Source organism: Indicator indicator, chromosome 2 (assembly GCF_027791375.1).
Source record: "Indicator indicator isolate 239-I01 chromosome 2, UM_Iind_1.1, whole genome shotgun sequence".
NCBI lineage: Eukaryota > Metazoa > Chordata > Aves > Piciformes > Indicatoridae > Indicator > Indicator indicator.
Window position 1 is genome coordinate 10,604,026 of NC_072011.1, and position 21,495 is coordinate 10,625,520.

At 37.6% G+C, this 21,495-nt stretch overlaps 1 protein-coding gene across 7 annotated transcripts in view; it reads right to left on the bottom strand.

Annotated features, from left to right (window-relative positions):
• EPHA7 (EPH receptor A7) overlaps nucleotides 1-21,495 on the bottom strand; it is a 165,242-nt gene that overhangs the window by 133,416 nt on the left and 10,331 nt on the right. The window lies entirely within an intron of this gene.

The window sequence follows — 21,495 nt, forward strand, 5'->3', positions numbered from 1 at the left end:
AGACATTGGAATGCAAATCCTGTGCTCCCTGATGTGCTGCACGCTAGAAGCTGTGAAAGAGCCAGATCTCATGTGCTCAACATTCTCTGCAATTTCAACATTTAAGGGTATTTTATACATGCAAGCTGTAGCAACATTTCATTCCAAAAGGGATTCTACAGTCATATAGAAGACAACTGTCTATGCTTGTGATCTGCTTGGTAAATTCTGTAGCAAATATTCCTAATTTGCAAGGAAATGCATGTTTTCACCATTCACTAGTCATACAAACTCAGTCTTTATTGAAGGACTTCCAAAGCCCCATAAGGTTCCTCTCTTCTCCATTCCTCATCAGTGGTAATAGTGTTCCCACAAATTAAATTATGCCCTCCATTACACCTATGCAACAAATATACATTGTCCCACTCTTTACTTTGCCTATGAAGGTTTAATATGGGTAAAAGCTCAAAGTTACTATGATGATGTTATCAGTCGTTATGATTACTCTTAACTTCCCACAGTAGTCCCGTTGCTGGTATATGAAATGAACCAGGATCTTTGGCTTACTCTTTTGAGATACAAAGATTGATGAGAATTAAAAGCGTGTTTTAAAAACACAACAAAAGAGTCCTAAAGTGAAAAAACCCACAACTTTGCAGTTGTTTTAATTACAGGTTTTAACAAGGGCTTCAAAATCAAAGTATGCTTGAGCACATAAAGTTGTCAAATCCTTGTATTAAAAAAATTCTTAATCCTAAAGCAATTGATAATCTGTTTTAAAATGCAGTTCAAAGAATCGCATGGTTTAGTTGCTAATGTTTGTTCCAACAGCCATCTAAACTGTAGCCTGAGGAAAAAAATGGATTCTAGTATTTGCAGTTGTAGAAAACAGCTTGAAAAGATGGCCCAACTACATTTCAAGAGACTGAACAGATGCATACACAGAGATTAAGGAAAAACTATTTCAGACTTCTCTGATTTTGTGGGAGCCCAATTAATTTCAGCTACATGAGGTATTTAAGCCTGTCTAAAGGTTAAGTTAAAAAAAAAAAAGAAAAAAATTAATTCTCAAATTCAGAACCATTCTTCTACTGAACTCATCATTTAATTTCCAGTTTTGCTGGCGCTTAGGGATGGTGAAGAGAGAAAAGAATCTTTCCAACTTGCTTAATGAGAAGCACAGAGCTCAATCGCCTTAGGTCCAGACCATAAATTTAAATGGTATCTTTTTTTGTGTGTGTGTGATATTACACAGTTCCTGCCTCTCTTGCCATGTGGATAAAACACAGTAAAGCCTTTTGTATGGGTAGGACAAAAATCACACTCTCTGCCATTTGAGGAGAAAGAAAAGCAAGAGAAGCAGGATTCAGCAGGGAAGAGGAAGAACACACCTTATTCTCCTCCACTAAATAAGAATTTGGTTGCACTTACAAATAAGCCCTTCTTTTTCTATTATTTATTAAAGTTATTTCCACAACATTTGCCACTGATCTAAGAGAAGTTATTGTTTTGTGTATGAAAGGCACTTTGAAAAGGGTTATGAAAAAAAAACAAAACCAAAAAAACAGAAAGAGGAAGTAGACCTTATCTCTTAGGAAAGACAAAGACAATCTCCCAGATACTTCAAGAGGACAAGGTCAAGTCTCACCGTTTTTCTCACACATTTGCATTATTGACTTTATGAAACAAAGGCAAAGCCCTGGGTAAAGAACTTGTTAATGCAAACGAAGGATGACTGCATGATCCTGTGTCACTACCCAGCCACATACTACATGCTGGCTGAGATACTGGCTATTTGCACAGCATTCAGACACTGCTTTGCTGTGGTATGTGAACTACTAAGTGATACACCTACCACAGTGATGAAAACTCCTGCTTTACCCTTGTGTTCACTTATTGACATATTCACTGCCTGGCACTCTGAAGGGTAGAGGCTGAGACACATGTCAGCATTCAAGATCAGGTCCTTCCCAAAATCAGGCCCTCAAATTGCATCTCCTCATTTGTCCACAGTCTCTCCCCATCAGCACACTCTCTTCTTCCATTTTTGTGGGCGTATTTCCAGGCTTCAGTTAGCCAGCAGTTGCTTTAAGCAGTTCTATGCTTTGTGTGGGTACAGTAAGTTATATTGTTAACTTGAAAATAGGAAAAAGACAAACAAAACAAAGCAAAAAAATGAATAGCCTTGTTAGTACACAAAAGATTACAACGGTATATTTAACTGAGATTTTTTTTTTCCTCATATGGCAAATTTTGGTTTTGCACAATCACATATTTCATTCTTGGTAGGTTATTTACAGAATTTCCTATCAGTCCAACAAATTGTTACATGGTTTAACTGCTCTCTTTGAGGTGATTCTTTATTAGTCATATAATCCATTTTTCTACTGATTAGGGAAGATGACTCAGTACTAAACATTCTGTCTGCTCATACAATTGATTTTTAGTGCTTTTTTCTTCCAATATTATTTTCTCTAACACAGTTTTACTGGCTAGTCTTTATTAGTATAAATCATCTGCAGATGTGCTAGAGATTTCACAGTAGAGCTTCAAAGATCTTTTCTAGAAACTCCAGAGAACAAAGCAATTTTTCATACCTAATTCTATTCTTCTCTTCCCCACTGATCTAACTGTCAAAGAAAATCACAGCTACGCTGACAACACAATACAGAATGAATTTGGATCCATACTGACTGTTCCAAAGTCCAAAGGTGAAAATTATCTATTATTCTAAACAAAATCAGACAAAAAACCTCTGCTGTTGAAGACCTCACGTCTTACTGATGAGATTAATCAGGATCACAATCAACCTAGCTCCAAGCATGAACATCAGATTCCCAGTTTCTGACAGGTTTCCTGCATGAGAGCAGCCAGACATAGCAACAATGTCAGCAGCAAACCAGCTGTTGGCACTGCCAGGCTTATTCCTGCCTTCTGGACAGCAGAAGAGACATCACCAACCACCTCCCCAAAACCCTGCAGCTCTCAGCTAGCTGTGTCACTACAGCCCTAATGAATATTCTGCTAACATTTAGTTTCAAGGCATCTTTTGTTTTGTTCTACTTTAAAAAAAAAATAAATAAAAAAGGCAAAACAAACAACCAAAGACAAGCAAGCAACCTACAAACAAATAGGAAAATACATTAAACCAAACACTTTCAATTTACATTATCTTTGGATCACTTCCTCAGCAGCCTGCCCATGCCCAGCTAGCATTTTACAAACTTTCAACTACAACAGGAAAAATATTCAATACCAACAGGATGAAATGAATCAATCTGCCCATGGCTTAATTCACAAAGACAAATTTCTCTTTCATAGTCTTGTCTCAGAAATGAGAAATAAGCTTCTGTACTTCAGTATCCATTTCCGCTGGAGGAGAGGGCAGAATTGGGTCAATTTGGTTTTCTTTTTCTAGCATTCTAAACCTTTCATAGGATAAAGCCTGACAAAGGGACAAACTATCAAAACTTACCCAGAGATGAACTGATTTACAGCAGTGCAGTAAAATCAAATTGTGAATCAGTCTGGTTATTATTCAATGTAACTTACAGAAGAAATGGGTCTTTGTAAAGACTTAAACAAATTAATTTGCTTGCTTAGTAAACTTAGGGCTTGTTAAAACCCCACTAAGTTGCCTTATTGTTTTCAGTGCTCTCTGGCTCATTTCTCTTTCCACACTGTTCAGTAGCTGGCTGTAATTCTGTATTTCAGGTATTTTGTAACTTCAGATAATTTCAGAATGATTGTAGCGTGGTTTGAATAGGAAGGGGAGGGGGGAGAGGAGAGGGGGAATCTATCTGAATAAATCAGAACTATCAGATAATGCATTAAAATCAGTCCAAACTATATATAGCCTTTAAATCATCTGAGCTACATGTCTGAACCATCGTATGTCACAGCCAGCACACAAATAACCAGAGGCAAATGAAAAATGGTGCTGTACTTCAAACAAAATCAATCACTAATTTCTTAAAATTTCATCCAGACACCTAGTGAATGTATATCCTACCCCCACATTTTTTTTTTCAATCCCATCTGATGGGAGTCAATATCAAACAAAGGCACATACAGAAAACTCTAGCTGACAAGTTGCTAAGTCAATCTGTTACTACAGGAAACATGTTCACATCTTTAACAGGTGCAAACAAACAAATGATGGGAAGAACACAACCAATAAAATAATTTCCAAAAATCCTAGGACTGTTTATCTTAAGATCAGATCTGAGTGATTTCAATTAGATGCAGATCTGTTCTGGTATTTGTCATCTTTGCCAGCTTGTCAGATAATTGCCTCCCAAGCAACTCCAGTGATCAAGCTTTCTCATTCCATCATTAACTCATTCTTACACACACACACACACAAAAAGAAAAAGTTTTTGGGTTCTTTTTTGAGAAGATAGGTATGGGTTGCAGCCTGGAAGGTAGTAACTATACAACAATCATCATTCAAACATATTTTTAAAACCAGTAATGCAGCATATTATAGTTTTCTAGCTTTCTGTTTCCTGCTGGTGTGTTCTGCACACAGCAGGGAAAAGCATGGTTGCGGGAAGTTCGTTGCTGGATACAGCTGAAAATTTTGATTAATAATGACTACTCATCCTGCATCTGCACTTTATTATCATAAACCATTATGCTCATCTCTCAGAAGGTAAGCACACATGAGCCAAAATTACAGCTAATTTACAAGGAAAAACCAAAATCAAACTACTTTTCACCTCCCATGCCTGCTACGTGCCTGTGTGCTTCCTCAAATCAGAACCACAGGCTGCTGAGAAACACCACTGTGCCTTAAAAAGAGCCATAGTGTGTCAGCCCAGTGTTACAACAGATGTTTGACACGGGCTTTTACACCAGAGGAGTGCGGATGTGCTCTGTTCATAGAAGTCTGTGGAAGGTTTGGGAATCCATCTGGACAAAATGCACCGTATAAATATGCAGTTATTATCAGTATACTTTCTGTCTTAGATGAACTTCTAGCATAGTGGAACCTATGAAAACTGTTTTAGGTTTCTGTAATTAAAACAGTATTAGAATAACTGCTTCACCATGACAAAATATTACTGGAGACAAAGGAAGACCTTAACCATTGCTTGGAATAGGCCTTTCAAAATAAAAACCATACCCATGACAGCAATATTATTTTTTTTCACTTCTGTGATTTATTTCCTTTCACAAAGGTATGTTGCAAAATAAACACTATTCTTCACTGTGTTCTAAAAATGTCTGCTTTGAACTATTTAAATTCTTTTAATTACTCACTGTTTTATCAGCATAAATAAAATTTGCTCACTGACCCATATATTTCTTATCTAAGTGAACTGAGCTACTTCTCCCAGATCATTTAGTGCAGGTTAGCCAGGCTTTGTCAGCAGCATGTAACGATATGCAAACTAAAACCATAACTATGTCAGTTTAAGGTCAAAAAGGCCTATTTGTGGTTATTATGGAAATCAGTTTAAATGTGAGGTGGCTAAACAATGTGTCTTTGCATACCGGCTCAGCAAAAAAAAACCCAAACAACCTGCCAACATCTGCTTTTTGAAGTGTCAGATAACATTATTTCCAGGATGACATCAAGGGCCTTCATTGGCTATGCATAAGGTCAGTGAATATTAACTTCATTTACACTTGGCTGAGAATTGGCTGGTGCCAACAATAGAGGTTTAGATCCTCTGCTGAGCAGGGTTAAAAACTGACAGAAAGCTGCCATTGAGGAAGATGGATGATCGTACTAGCTGACCCTATTCCTCCCCAAGTGTCACAGCTTCGGCCTCCTTTCTATCTCCGCAACAAAAGACCCTCTCCGAGCTTCCCAGTGGCCTTCAGCTTTATTGGTGCTAACAGGCCCAGACGTTTTCATCGATTGGATTCTCTACCTCTTAAACACAAGAGCTTGCCCTCTCTGGCTAGCCAAACCTTGGCACAGATGTCTTTTTTTGTAATTGCTTCTCTGCTGTCTGTTGGGAAGGATGCAATCGGACAGGCGAACATCATGTCAACACAGAAAATGCTTCACCATTTATCTCAGTTTCCCAATGGCATTTTAAGCAAAGTGATATGTTGTGTGCCTGGGGGCGGGGGGGCTTAACCCTTCAGAGTCTCGAAGTGTCTTTAATTGAAGAAAGAGAAGTAGCTTTATTACATTGCTGTAATAAAATTCTGGTGAATTTGTCCAACAGAGTTCACAAACAACTAATCCGTCTTTCCAATCAGACTATTGGAAATGCACACCTCTAAATGCACAGAAATCATCATGTTATTGTGTATATGCTTCTGTGTCAGATCCTCAAGGGACTTCTCAGTCAAGTTCAAAGTACACATTTGTGGGACAGCTGCCACCTGTAACGTGACAACATTTTAAAATAATAACACGGCTTGAATGGTTAATAGCGTAAACATCTGTAGATTTTCCAGTCTACTCAAATCCAAGGCCACAAACTTAATAAAAACTCAAAAAATATATTAGGAGCTTAAAGGGATTAGAACATATCTATTACATGGAATGAAAACAATCAGACAGCTTTTAACATTTGAATGACAGAATGACTGGAGAAAGGATATAAAGGAAATGTAACAGAGCTGTATAGAATGCTTTGGGGTTGAAGGAAAACAAAACTGATGTTCTTTTCTTCCTTTTTTTTTTTTTTTTTTAAACATCTGCTACTGAACATTGCTGGCAAAAGAGTAATGGATTTGACAAGCCACTTGTTTGATCCCACACAGCAATTCCTGTCTTTCTGCATAAACCCTGGAAACACCCAGCCTCCTATCATAATTTGTATATTTTCCCAGATTCTGGGCTGCACTGCATGTGCACTGTGCCAGACTGATTGTATAAAGCCACTCTTAAAGACATTATAGCTAGCCAGAGGACTGGTCTCCCACTGAGGTGCAATCAAAAGGATTATAACAACCCTTGCCCTGCCTAACATAGGTTTATAGCCAGAAGCAAAGGAACATGGAATAAATGCCCCTTTTAAAACCCATAGCTCAAGTTATCTAGCAGGGACTGGCACCACGATCAGAACTGAACATGATCTAAAAAACATGCATATAAAAACTGCTGAAAGAAAGAACAACAGGCAAGGAAGCATTAAAACCAGTTTATTTGGTTGCTTATTTTGTTTCCTTTACAGAGCTATGGGGTTTCTAGTAAATATTATGAAGTAATTCTCTCAAATATTGGAGTAGAAATGCCAAATACACAAAGGTGGAGAAAAAAAACGTAACCCAACCTGGCAGTCTGGCCTGTAAAGGTGAACTAGAAGTATCAATCACCAAAGCTACTTCTCTGCCATGACACAGTATGACAGGATGGATCAAATTACTTCAGTTTTCCCATAATACTTGTAGTTATAATTGTGGAATGGAGTTTGAGAAAGCAGGGGATCATCAAATAAAAAGGCACATATTTTCTACTGAAGGAGTGGTAAAAATTTTCAAACTAGCCACACTCAAAAAAGAAGTTTACCTCAGTCATAAAAGCACTATAAAAGAAAACCCTGTCAAAATTCAGCCATAAACCAAAAAGATGTCCAACGAAAAAACATGCATGAAAGTAGTTTAACTGATTCTTGCAAATACAGTGATACATATGTTTCTTGGAATGAAATGTTTATTTCAGATAGCCTACTCCAATATAAAATAATGCAATTGTGCTATTGTACATCAATATTCATGATGGCTTTTTTTTTTTTTTTTTAAACTACTGGTAGGGAATATTGTCACACACAATGTGGAAAACACACATTTTTCATATTTGTAGTAATGCCTGTTAAACAAACTGCTTTTAGCAAGGACTGCAATACTGGGCCCTTGCTCTTTGTGTTAATAACAGATGGTTATGACACAGGGCCAATTCCTGTTTTCCTTGCTCTCATACGTAATCCCAAGGGACTAATTATTTTTTTTTATGAATAAAGCAAACAGGATTTTACCCAAGGGAAAACAAGCAGTTTTCAAACAAAATTGTTTGTAGTCCCCTTTTCCACTGGGTAAAAGTAAGGAGCTCTGCTTCTTCTGCACACTCAGCCAGCCACAAAGGAACCATTAAATAGCCCCAGTTGCTGGTTCTTGGAAGGAATGAGGAGAGCAAGTACTGGCACACAAGTATGAAACAATGACAGATCCCAATAGATTTCCCCAGTATGCTGCAGAACCACTATCAGGGATGGAGACTGGCAAGGGATCTTCAGTAGCATACTACTTCCCTCTGGATTAGATGGAGCTATAGTGTCTCCCAAACCAGATCACAGTATCACAGCATATCAGAGGTTGGAAGGGACCTCAAGAGACCATCGAGTCCAACCCCCCTGACAGAGCAGGATCACTTAGGGTAGTCTGCACAGGAATGCATCCAGGCGGGCTGGGAAAGCCTCCAGAGAAGGAGACTCCACAACCCCCCTGGGCAGCCTGTTCCAGCACTACGTCAACCTCACTGGAAAGAAGTTTCTCCTCGTGTTGAGCTGAAATCCTCTAAGTTCTAGTTTGAACCCATTGTTCCTTGTCTTATTACTGTGAACCACTGAAAAGAGCCTGGCCCCCTCCACTTGACACCCACCCCTCAGCTATTTATAGACATTGATCAGATCCCCTCTCAGTCTTTTCAAGACTAAACAGCCCCAGGGATCTCAGTCTCTCTTCATAGGGGAGATGCTCAAGTCCCCTAATCATCTTCATAGCTCTAGCTATGGGGATCTTAAAGACAAGACTAGACCCATTTCTTAATCTACAGAAGCACGTAACACAAAACAGGAGTTTTCCCCCTCATGGATAATCACAGGAAAAGAAGATATTCTCCTTTCCCATTACCTTAACAGATAGCCCTCCATCTCTTTTAGTTAGCGTTTAGAAGCATATTCTAAAAATTAAAATGAAGAAAAATTATAATAAATAAGTACTTGTGAAGCAGATGCTTATCAGACACTGAAGGTCTGTTCACCTATACAGGAAAATGTCATTATTCTATATGGGCTATATCATCCATAAATTATACTGTGTTTCTTTAGGTAATTGCTACCACTGTTGTATGATCAGGTGTCCACCATAAGAAGCAGAAAAAGCTGAACCACTCTTCCCATGGGACACAGGCTACCCAGTCTAGGGCAACTGTAATTTGTATGGGGCACACAAAGGGCTTCTTATATCCTCCTTTAAGAGAAGGTGTGAAGCTACCACAAGCGAAGTCTTCATTTCATTGAATATACATTTTTCTACTGACTGAAAGAAATAGAGACAACTGATATGACCAGATATTTAAAACTCACTTCTGAAGAGATTATAGAGATTGAAAGACTGAAAATCTTCTTCTATCTCTGCATTTCAATGCAATATAAATTAAGAGTTTGGGGATTTTCGTCTGCCTGAAGAAGAAATTGCATTAGTGTATATCCATTTGATAGGTACATATAGCACTTTACTGAGCAACATCAAAAATACCTGAACGCTTAAGCACCTTAGCCACTCAAAGCTAGAAACAGCACGACGACACATTACCTCAAACTACACTCTCCTTAACTGGCAACCATGGTGCTAGAAAGCTATGGTTTAACTTGCAAATCAAGTATGGATATCTAGGCTACATGGAAGGATATCCTCCCTTTAGAATGAAGGGCAGGCCAAGCAAAAGATCTTTCTGTGTATGTGGAGCTGACCTGTAATGTTTTGATGTGTTCAGATGACCTGAGCAGCCTGTTTCTGCATAGTCCCAGAACACGTCCATCAATCAACATGTCTACATTCTTCTAAGCTCTGCTTTGACTGGCAACTGACACTCAGTTATCTCCTGAATGTTAATTAATAATGAATACCCTTGTCACTGCTTAAATACACAAAGTGTCTTTAAATGCTGGAATTTAAAAAATGGGGTTTGTACTGTGAGAACAGGGATTTTGTTTTCATAAAGTCCTTGTATTAAGGAGAGAAATAAAATTCCTCATTTAAAAATTGTACATCAATTGTACTAACAACACATGTTTTATTTTCCAAACACCCCTCATCTTTACTTGTGTTACGCAATTTTGAATTTTATATTCCTGGATACAAGAGTAATACACAATACAGTGACTGCGTAGCTCTACATATGACAGAAAATCTTTAAGGCAAAAGATCAAAAGTAGGCATGTCATTGTCTCTTCCTCTGACACACTCACCCAGGGAAAAGAAAAAGCATGTTTTAAAAAGATGTTATTTCTCTCCCTTGTTTACTGGCATTATTCACTAGTAATTCTACTGACAAGACTTTTCTTCTTTTTTTTTTTTAAATAGGCCAAATAAAGACTTAATTCAAGTGACGAACTAAAACAGACAGACAAGCATACACAACATAAAGCCAAAGACTTGCCCCTTTTAATCAGAAAATTAAGTGATACACAACTAATGATAAATGAAAGTGAACAGAAGAGACAGTCACAGATCACAGATTGAAAATTCTATTCAGTCTGCACCAGGGAACATGATGCTGCTTATGATTTTAAGCACATAATATTTTCACACTTTGCAGCAGCAGGCTGCAGATTAAATCTGGCTGAGACTTCTATAGGTGAGATAATGAGGTGACAATGTGGAGCCTTGGAATTTCCTAACAGTTAAAATGATGTCCATTTCCTTTGGGTAATATTTGTGGGGACTTGATCAATACTTTTTTTTTTTTTTAGTGTCAGTAAAACTGCCTACATTTTGGAAGTTGTACATTTGTCTGTATAAATATATTGCCCTTACATAATCAGCAAAAAAAAAAAAAATAACATCATAATAATAATGTAATATACACAAGAAATAAAATAATTGATTGTTAGTTTTTACTGGAAGATACTGGTAAGGAACAAAACTTTTCAATAACTTGGACAAAAAATGAAAACAGAGTTAGCTAATTTATTTACTGTGCAGATAAACTGATCACTCAAAAAAATATGCTGACATTTAGAAACATGAGAAATCAAACGTCCAAGATTCGATGTTTGATTTCAGCTAAGGGACTGCACCATGGGCCTGATCCAACACACAAGAAAAAAAAAATCAAGTAAAAAACCCCTTTCTTCAATAAAATTCCAATCACATTCTGAAAGAATCTCTATGCAGCATTTCGAAAAGAAATACAAAGATGATCTTAAAAAATATAAATGTTTCATGTCATCTTTTTCTAAGTACATTTTCTTACTTGACATTTTAAGACTTTCAACCGAACTATACATTCTAACAGAAACAAGAAAAAAGATCAATATGTCTCCATTTGCTTGGCCACAAAAAAACATCACTCTTAAAAAAAAAAAATTAAGAATGAGTAGAACCTTCTCTGCTGTTCTCTCATGTACTTCAGAAATATATACACCCATAGAAAGTGCAAATAAATTTATCAGGACAAAAATATGTTAATATTCTAAAGCTAAAAGCTCAAACATCCAGGATTAAAAGTTTTATACTTTATATATATATATATATGTGTGTTTCATATATTAAACATATAAGAAAGTTCCAAACCTAAGAGACTGGAACCCATCACTCCATGTAAATGGTTCTAACTGATAGGCTATGGGAAGACCAATTTTCAGCAGGGGCTAATAAAACCTAGCAGTGACTGCATATTGGTTAATAACCATGCCCCATTTGAAGCAACAGATCCAAGTTCAAATTCTCCTCAGCAAGATAAATAATTGACCTAAGCCCAGAAAACTCGAGTTGAATGAGATCATGTAAATATGATCAGTGATCACAGCCACATGTTGCCCACTCTGACCGTGTTCCACAGATTTTGAACATGTAATTTGTTCCAGCATCGACAGAGCTGAACTGTATGCCACACAGTCAAAACTTTTAGGAATATAATAAACTTTTCCTACAGAACATCAACAACCAACATTCTTCAAGCATTTTCATGCTAGCTAAGCAAGAGTTCCAAGACTTTAAATTAGAGATTTATTAAGATTCTCAACACCAACTATGTCCCTCTGTGGAGACAAACTGATTCAAATAGGCACCACGTAGACATTTGTGAAATGTACCATTTGCTCTCAAAATTTACCCATGCAAAAAAAGATGGTATGTTCAGGAAGTTCAAAGAATACTATGTTTATTACTCATAAATGAAGATTAGCTAGTAAGCCGAGAAACTGAGGGATTTGGAGTCAGAGGCCACAGGCATTTGTGATTTTTCAGGTGGAGTGAGTCAGGTCATTAATCCAACGCCCAGACAGTTCCTGCGTTTCTCCTTGGTGGTCCACCAGAAGTGAACGGAAAACTCTGACATCCCGTCCCTCTCCTACACAGGGGGTTAGAACTTCTTACAGAAAAATAAATACGTGCACACTATGTCATAAAACTAGAACAAAGTCATATATATGGTCATTGGAGAAAAATAAGCTTTTTTAAGTGTCAGGGAACACTGCAATTCAGTCACATCTTGAGGAACTCTCCAGTAAGGTGAAGGCAATGTACAGTAAGCCACATGCATATGGCTACATGAGGCCACCATATTAGTCACCTGCCAGAAGATCTCCAAGCATTACTTTCTAGGGCCACTCCAGTTCAATCTACTGGAAAAAATGAACACCAGTCATCTAGGCTGGGTGATATTTCACAGTCACTAAATGTAAGGAAAGAATAATAACAAGTTATAGCCACTAATTATGCTAGAGATGATACATCTCATGAACCATCAGTGAAATTTTTGAGTCCTGTTTATATTTGCTTCTCTGTATACATTTATACCAGCACAATATCTACTACTCAGAAAAGCACATCTAATCAAATATGCATTTAAATATGTTTCATCAACTTAGAAGTTTTAAGCTTATTTATATGCTTACAGTTACTTAAAACTTCAGCACTTTCCTCAGTAGGGAAATGTATGATGTTATTCCCACTGAATCAACACAATTCTTGCCATTAAATTCTAGGGATGATTCCTCAGCCCACAGTCCCACAGAGAGTTTTCAGCATTAGGCATTTCTTCCTTAAAATTAGTCATAACTTGATTACTGAAAAGCAGAAGCCCCATTTTTACACTTTCTATAGCATGTTTATTTATGGTAATACATACTATCAACATTATTTTTACTAAAAAATAAAAATTAAAATAATCAGTACTCAAACAGAACACTAGGCCACTAGACTTGCACTAGCTTCTAAAACTCAAAGCCTTAATTTATTTCACAATTACAGCAAGAAATAATCTTTGCACTTATGTATATTAAGTAGTTTGCAAAATAATAACAGTTTGTATTTTTTAATCATGTACTTTCTTTTTATCCAACAATCACACACACTTGATGTATATCAGGTGTCAGAAAATGCTAGTAATTACAATCAATTAAACTTTTATTAGAAAAAATATTAATAATATTATTGTAGGAGAGCCATGTCTTGCTGAGCCTCACATGTAACTAATCTAAACCATAAAATCCAGAAGTTAAAGTATCAATTTACCTTGGGTAAAACATCCTGATGTTTCTTACAGATGTAAGAAACTTTATCCTCCTTAGGCTAGGCAGCAAGGCCACCCAGCTAAATAAAGCTATACAGGTACAAACATTGAAGGGATTAAGGCTTTAGAAGTATATTCAGTTCTATTCTTATTTCACAGAAGTTTTATATTTGGCTGCCATTGCTACTCTGAAGGACACTTATCAATTAGCTTAGCATTAAGCACAATTTCTTGAAATGAATAGAGCTTCTCCAAGATGTTTCCTAAAACGAAAATCTCTTCTTAATGGAGAAAAACAGAAATATGGGGAAAAAAAATCATTAAATACTGAGCAGTCACTCTCCAGTACGTTGGCATGTTGTGTTTATCAGAAAAACCTGAAGTCAGAAACAGTCATTAATGGAAAAATACACAAGAATATTCCTTCACCAGAGATGCTGGGCGTACTGCTGATATGACTCAGAAAAAGAAATTATATGTGAGATTCTCAACAGAAAAGAAAGTTTCTGCTGTGAACTATTAACTAGAATACTATTCACGTTCACATATAATGTATTTTTTATTAGTATCAGGGGCAAGAGAACTCACTGTGACAGACAGACAAGAGAAAGATTAGGAAGCGTGCAGGGATAAAAGTTTCTCTAAGTAAAAGGAAGACTGTTCATAAAAATGTCTGAAACACATTTGTTATTGCTGCTGTTTTCTCATTAACACAAGGTTATAGAAAAAATAGATACATTCTCCTGTAAATAGAGGTTACTTTTTATGAAACTAAAGGTGAGAAAAGTTGAATTAAACAATGAAACTGCCTTTTTTTTTTTTTTTGCTTGGTGGGTTTTTTTTCCTGCTTGATGGCACAGCATTCTGTGGCTTACAGTAGGAAACATCTACTCTTTTTTTTTTTTCCATGTGAACCATGTTTGGTTTTTAATAGGCTCCCTGAACATACTTTTTTTAACTCTTCTAAGGAAACCTTTTACAAATTTGTTTACTCTTAACATAGGTCCAGCCTTCAGTAATATTTGTAGTATTTATAGTATTTGTGGGGTTAAAAATCCAATGCAATCATGACAGAGACAGAGTACATGTAGTGAGTACATTTTGTCTTTGCAGATACTCTTTTGTAAATGTTTTACTTGTTTTCAGTCTAAAGAGTGTTAATCCACAAGCTGTGTACAGCTTAATGTTCTTAATAACTAAATTAGCATTGCAGACAGAGTTTGGCAGTACAAGGAAAACACCAAGATTTAATGCCGAGAAGTCAAGAAGCAACAATTAATTTTTACACTGCAGTTCAAGTGGTAATAAGCATACTAACTTAAAACCACATAAGGAGAAAAATAACTCCACAATTTTCCAAGTAAAAGCAGAAATGTATTCTTTAAGATTAATACTGCTTAATATATATGAACTGCTGTGGCAGGAAGGGGAGCACATATTTTCTTGATAACAGAGGAAGTTTGGGATGTAGCAAAATTTAAAAGCTAATCTAGTTAAACATTTTGCTTATGTAATTTTGATTTTCTTTCAACTTCACTAGCAAGCAAAGATCTCTCTGCATGATTGTCCCACATGTAGAATAAGAACTTTCACTTTACTTCAGGCTCCTTGTTTTCAAAGAAAACTTTATACTTTGAACTGAAGTTTGCTTGAACAATTTTGAACAGCTTTTCATCTTCCACACAATAGAAGTATTAGAGATACACAGAGTAGTTAAACATTTATCAACCTGCTCCTGTGATCAGTTCTTCCATTAAATTATCTCTACATTTAGTTTCTCTGTAACTGACTAGCTCTTCCTTTTTCAGTTCCCAGAACCTTGTTGTCTGGCTAGAGGGGCTGGTTTCTGTTTTGTCTGACTCTTAAAAAGCTAATAGTGGTATTTAATGGAATGCATGTACACTGGTTTCTCTAGCAATGATAGTGTCAATTCTCCCATTTGTACTCAAATTAAATGATACATAAATTTACTTTTAGTGGCATACTTCTCTGAGGTTAACAGAAAGCCAGTTGTTTTTTCATCTAGGAAAATCTTTTATACTTGGAAAATCACAGCAAAGCCATTACATGCTTATTGCAGCTTTCACAAAGACTTCTCAGCAGAAGAGTTTGTTTCAGAAGCAAGATACACGTTTTTGGGCAACAGACTTGACACAATGAGATTCCATTTCTAAATACCAACTAAAGCTTCATTTAGAAGAAACAGAAGAGAGGCTTTATGGCTAAGGAGTTAACGGCCCAGCTGTTGAGCAACCATAGCTAATTCAGCAGTGGCATCCCAGACCCGTAAAAAAGACAGCATTAGTGCTTCCTCTGTAACTAAAGGAGAAATTACTAAGATTCTGTTCAATTTCGTTGCTGCCTTTCTTTTTGTTTCAAAATCTGTGCACAGCCGCAAATCTGACACACACCAAAAAAAAAAAAAAAAGTACAGCAACTTTACTTCAAGAAATTGCTATTCAGCAAAATCTCAGCAAAAATAAAAAGATGAACTTAATTTTTAGAAAGAGCAGAATCTGGGAAGAAGAACATAGGGGCAGAGGGGTGAGGGGTGGGGGGAAGGGCAGTGGGGAGAACAGGAGCTAGAGAATGGAAATTGCTCCACATTATCCAACAATTTCACTTCTAGTATCTAGGCTCCTGACTGCCCATCTGCATGTGCTATTCCATTGCTGTCAGCTTTTCTGGAGCAAAACAACTAGTTCCTTGGAAACTAAACCTGACAGTCTCTGCAGTTAATTCATTGTAGGGATCACTTGGATGGCATTATGGATGAAAACTAGCTTTGCTCAACTGCTTCCGTTACTTGATCACTTCAGTTTAACATCACATTACTTCTCACATACCTTCATGTTACACTTGAGAAAGGATGCTATATCACCAAAACTGCGACAGCACCTATAATCATACTAATCAAACTAATTTAGTCACCTCAAGCAAAGGAGTCCTACAAAAAAATCCTGTGTCATAGGACCAAAAGGCAACCCAGAGGAGACCTGGAATAAACACTATAAAGCATCAAAGCACCAGTTTCTTCAGGTGATGGGTAGTCCTGATCACTGAAAAGACATTTTGTACTATTTAATATGGAAATCACATTCCAAAGAGGATGCATTTCACAGTAGACACAGCTCCTTATCCTTTTCTTCTGTGTTGACACATCCAAAAAACTGAAGGACGTGAACAAAGTAGGTCAAAAAACACAAATTACTTAGTGAGCCAGACAAATTTGTGAACACCAGATTGTATCGTGAGAAGAGAGAGCAGTCAGAAAACTCTACGGTGAAAGAGAGCCATGACATTCAAGTTTCTAGAAACTCCAAAGGGGGCTAGAAGCAGAAATTATAGCTCTGCATTTAATAGCAGAAATGCCTTCAGTATTCTTGCCCATCTAGATAGAAGGTCTTGCTTTTCCCTTGCAAGTATCTGGCATATTTTTCTAAAACCTGCAATGATTCTTTGGAAAGATACTTACAGGATTTTTTTAAAATCAAATAGTTCCTGTGTAGGTCTATCTGGGAGCTGATATCCAGTTCTGGGCCCCTCAATTTAAGAAGGATATTGAGATACTTGAACGTGTCCAGAGAAGGGCAACAAGGCTGGTGAGACGCCTCGAACACAACGAGGAGAGGCTGAGGGAGCTGGGATTGTTTAGCCTGGAGAAGAGGAGCCTCAGGGGTGACCTCATTGCTGTCTACAACTACCTGAAGGGAGGTTGTAGCCAGGAGAGGCTTGGTCTCTTCTCCCAGGCAACCAGCACCAGATCAAGAGGACACAGTCTCAAGCTGCACCAAGGGAGGTTTAGGCTCGAGGTGAGGAGAAAGTTCTTCACAGAGAGAGTTGTTAGATGTTGGAATGTGCTGCCCAGGGAGGTGGTTGAGTCACCATCCCTGGAGGTGTTCAAAAGGGGATTGGACATGGCACTTGGTGACATGGTTTAGTGGTCATGAGGTCTTGGGTGACAGGTTGGACTTTGATGATCCTTGAGGTCTTTTCCAATCTTATTGATTCTGTGATCAGATCACACTTAACCTTCCTTAAAAAAAGGGACAGAAAATTATTTAATATGTTAGGATAGAAAAAAGGAAGGAGGTAGGCACCCTCCTGCTAAACTTTCACTTGCTTCAGAGAAAATGACAAGACTCAGAGATATCCTCATCCTCTGCCCTGGTTCAATTTGCTGAGAATAATTAAATTCTCTTCCCTAGAGTGATTTTGGAGGCAAATGGAAGAAAGGTAACTCTTCCTCAAAAAACGAAACATTTAGAGTCCTGATGATATAAATGCCACTGAAAACGTTTCCTACCATTTTTCCCATCTCCACAAAGCAAAACATTTTCAAATTGAAAATGCAGGAATGTCAACATAGGTTACTCAAGATGCAAGTCACCCACAGATTTTAGGACACTACCTGGGTTAAACTGTATGCCCAGTTCACAGTATGTGCAACTTGGGCTTTTTAGGAGCAAATAACATTGTTTTAATGACAACTTATTCACATTCCTCCCTTAATTCATTGCTCCCTACTAATAAATTTGTGGCACATTAGCTCCTAAGTGGAGTGATGTTAAAAAATAAACACAAACAAAACAACCAAATAAAAAAAACCTACAACAACACATACTTTACCACAAATATGCCAAGTATAAGGCAAATTCGGTTTCTGGATCCGTTATCAAGTAGTATTTCAGAAAACCAAGAGATAACAATTTGTCCCAGTAAAAAAAAAAAAAAAAAAAGGAACAGATGCAGCTTGCAGTCTGGCACAGCATACAGCACATGACAGTTTGGAAAGAAAAGCCTGTAGCTCCCTTTTTACCTCAACAAGACAAAAACGTACAAATAGTTACAATCCTCTCCCCTTTTTGAGGTGTCACAGTGCAGACCCAACCAGCAGCTGAGCCCCACACAGCCACTCACACAACTGCCCCAGCAGCAGCCCCAGTTCGATGGGAGGGAGAATCAGGAGAAAAAGGAAAAGTACCGTGGGCTGAGATAAGGAGAATTTGTTTAGTAGAACAGCACAAAGAGATGACAGCAATCAGGGAGAACAATAATGCTAATGAAATAGCACAGACAGTAAGTGATACAAAATGCAGCACTGACCACATTGGCCTAGGCACCTGATCCTGCTGCCACCTATGTCACAATCACCTGCTCAAACCACCTGAGCTTGCCCAGCCAGCCCTTCCCTTATATAGCAGACGTGACATCAGCATGCTATCAAATAGCCCATTTACTGATTCAGCTGCTGGTTCTTCTTGGCTCAGGCCCCTCCCAGCTTCTTGTGTAGGGAAAAAAAAAAAAACAACACAACTAAAAAAACCAAACTAAAAAAACCCAAATCAAACCAAAAACTTACCCCTATCATAGCCAAACTCAGGATCTGAGGCCAACAGAACAACTGTTAATGCTAACTCGTGTCAATATGGCATTATAAAATGTTTAACAGTAAAATGCATCCACTTGGAGTCCAATAATTTATCAAGTTTCTTAGTTCAGTCATATGAAGAGATACTTCCTACCTTCTGAAATATTACTCTACTGCTCTAGTTGAATAAATTTCTCTCCTTCCTCAACCTAAACTAACATGAAAGAAATGGGAAATAGCCTACACTAGTTCTCAAATAATTATTATCTCCTTCAAATACCAATCACTGATCTCAGTATGCCCCTCACATGCACAACTTATTGATTGAACTCCACTGTGACAATAAAAATGGAAGTTAGACATATTGGGAGTCTACTACAGCTACTGAGAACGTCATTGAGGCTTTTGTTTGTTTGGGTTTTTTTCTGCCAGAACAGATGCAATGTATGATGTTGGAAGAACAGAATATTTCTAAGTACTTTTCTGGTACCTGTCAGGTACCTTTCAAGGGAATGCTTGAAAATGTACATCTTCCACACCTAAGCATAATGCTACGTACAAGCAGGCATAAGATCAAAACTGAGGAGAATATGTCCTTGCACACAGTAAAATTATCTACAATTCAAAGCTCATCTAGTTTCCTCATTTTTTTTTCATCTTGTTTTAAGATTTGCTTTAAGAGACAGCTGTGATCTCTGTGGAATTTGGCTTTCTTATGTATGTGTATTATCACAATAGATCACTGAGGTGGCATGGGCTCCTTGACACACCTGTAGTAAGAAGTAGTCAGTGTAAATTTGAAAAAAAAAATATTAATTCCATTTAAAAGATCGAGCACCAAAGGAGGAACACATGGGAACTCCTTTTCCAGGTGATACATTTAACCATTCACAATTGGTTTCTTCCTTATCCTTCCCAGCATTACCAGTTACTTGCATTCATGTAACAACAACAAAAAAATCTTCTGGCAAGACATCCAGTGCAGAGTTGTGTATAAATCAAAATTCAATTGTTTTAGTACTCAAACTCAAATTTCACTCACAGAAGAGAATCTCAAAAAGGTACACATTCTTCAATCACAGCCAGCCAATCAAGCTAGCATAACAAATAAAAATCCCCACTGAGTTACAGGATGAAGAGCTATTTGGAACTACGGCATGGCCATCTACTCCTACCTTTGCTACAAGGCAGACAGATAAAGTATTATTCTGTAGCTTTAAAAGACCCTCCTATTGTGTCAGTTCAGCTGAGCTTTAGGAAGTGTGAAAGAGGAACCACAGACTTCTGCCCATCCTGAGAGAGCACAATGCTTTCTGCCATGAGTAGTCCCAAAGAAGTCACACAGCATGCCAGGTACAAAGTATTTGCAGAAGTGAGCCCTCAGACAGGGCTATCAAAGCTCTGGGTTAAGGAAGCACACGCCAACTTGCTTCTGCTTGATCTGTTACACAGCTTGACAGTAACAGATAGCCAGTTGCATTAGTGTCAACGTTCAGATAAGTTTCTCTCAATATCTGTCACAAAAAACAGACGCTGTATCAGTGTGCCAGCTGTACTATCGGCCACTACATAGTTGATCATACTTAATAACATCCTCGAGCGCAGACATGGCTAACAAGTATTACAGACGGCAATTACTATTGTGCGCTGCAGTCACTCAGATCCCTCTGACTCGGAGCTGCCAGCAGCACGCATTCGGCAAGTGCCTGCCTCCCACTTTCTCCCTCTCAAACACATTAACTTGCCTCAGTACGGAGCCAGAGTTTGTTTTGAAACTCTTAACAGGATCACTGGAAAAAAAAGAGGAAAAATACAATAAATGATCCCCTGGACTGTTTCCAGAGCCACATATTCTCCTAGTGATTGCTTTGGAAGCAAGCCAAAAATGGAAAGTGTTCTTGCAAATGAGCACGCTACTGTACTCAAGTACAAGTTATCATTTCATTCTTTTGTCAATGCTAGTACAGTTTGAAACTAAGAAGACTGTTTAATAAACAGGTTACTTGAATTCCAGTTACCAAACACCAATTTTCTCTATATCCACCACCCCCGAAGCTCACTCAGCTCATGTCCTCCACTCACTTCCCAGCGTGCACTGCTTTCTTCTTTGAATACTTTACTGAAAATCAAATAAAATTAGTATATGAATTGCCTCAACCACGACTGGGTCTGTAATCAAGAGCAAGTTTACTAAGAAAAGATAAAAAGTCAGCCCCTCCAAAAAAAAAAAAAAAAATTCAAAACCCTCAAAACAGGTTTCTATGGGACAAGGCACAAACTATTTTTAACAGAGCTTTAATACAGTCGACTGAATGGTTTAGTGGGGAAAGTTTTCCACATTACAATTACTCCTAATGAACTCACCCTCCACAGTGTACAAACCCTCATCCCTACCCAAGAGAACAATGAAAGTTTTGTGCAAGGCTACAAAGACCTCAGATCAACTCCACTTACTTCACCTTGTACTGAATTTCCCTGTAAAAACTTGTCAAGAACACAATTGCAGTGTTTACCGAGGAAAAATAATTAATAAGGGGACTCACTATATTTCAGGCTGTCCCTAATCCTTTATGGATTTTGAAATCTTCACACAGACATCTCAGACTCAGTGACTGCTGCCAGCTTTGGTTTTGAGATTCTGTATGTTTCTCCCCCTCACAGATTTGTGTGGTGTTTTCCAGTTTGAGACTTACAATATTTCTCACTAACAAATACCTTC